Source organism: Bubalus kerabau, unplaced genomic scaffold, assembly GCF_029407905.1.
Source record: "Bubalus kerabau isolate K-KA32 ecotype Philippines breed swamp buffalo unplaced genomic scaffold, PCC_UOA_SB_1v2 scaffold_70, whole genome shotgun sequence".
NCBI classification, from domain to species: Eukaryota; Metazoa; Chordata; class Mammalia; order Artiodactyla; family Bovidae; genus Bubalus; species Bubalus kerabau.
The window spans coordinates 1,069,478-1,070,291 of record NW_026577924.1 but is presented as its reverse complement, the minus strand read 5'-3'; the positions used below and the strand labels follow the sequence as shown (position 1 = coordinate 1,070,291).

Genomic DNA, 814 nt, shown 5'->3' with positions numbered 1-814 from the left:
AGATGCTGGCAGAAATAATCCATAAACTTGAAGATGAATTCATAGAAATCAATGTAAAAATAAAGAGAAAAAAATGTTGAGGGAAAATGATCTAAGGCATCCATTCATTACACCATCGAGTATGGAAGGAGAGAGACTCTCAGAAAGCAGGGAGAGAAAGGGGAAGGAGTAAAATTACTTGTAGTCGGAATGGCTGACCGGCAGGTCAGAGCGAAAGGGAGGCGCAGCGCAGGGCTCTTAGGGCGCCGGGCGGCAGCGGCCTCCGTCTAAGGCCATAGCACCCTGAACGCGCCCTGTCTCGTCTGATCTCGGAAGCTAAGCAGGGTCGGGCCTGGTTCTTACTTGGATGGGAGACCGCCTGGGAATACCGGGTGCTGTAGGCTCTTTGCCTTCCCTCTCCTTTAGCCCCCGCCCCCACGTCCCAACTCTTGGGCTCCCGCACCCCAACCCCTCCTGGGGGTGGGTGGCCAGGGCACCGACTCCCGCTGCAGACCTGGGGTGCCTCCGCGCGGCCCGCGAGCCCCTCTGCATTTGGCTTCCAGGAAACCAGAGGACCGTCCCGCGGGTCTCCGTCTGGGGCTCCCTTGGCGTGCCTCAGGCAATCCCCGGGGGGCTGCACCAGCTCCAGCCCCAGCCCCAGCCCCAGCCCCAGCCCTACCCCCAGCCCCACCCCCACCCCACCCCCCCATCCTTGCAGGCGAACGCCCGAGCTCGCGCGCATCTGCGTGCACACACAGATATATGTGCACAGATGGTGCATGTATCTTGTTCAGTTATACTTTTGGTGGATATGTGCCTGGGAGTGGGACTGCTG

The 814-nt window shown here is 59.6% G+C and overlaps 1 pseudogene; it reads left to right on the top strand.

Moving 5' to 3' along the window:
- Positions 1 to 264: 264 nt before the first annotated feature.
- On the top strand, positions 265 to 383 carry LOC129641052 (uncharacterized; annotated as a pseudogene).
- The last annotated feature ends 431 nt before the right edge of the window (positions 384 to 814 follow it).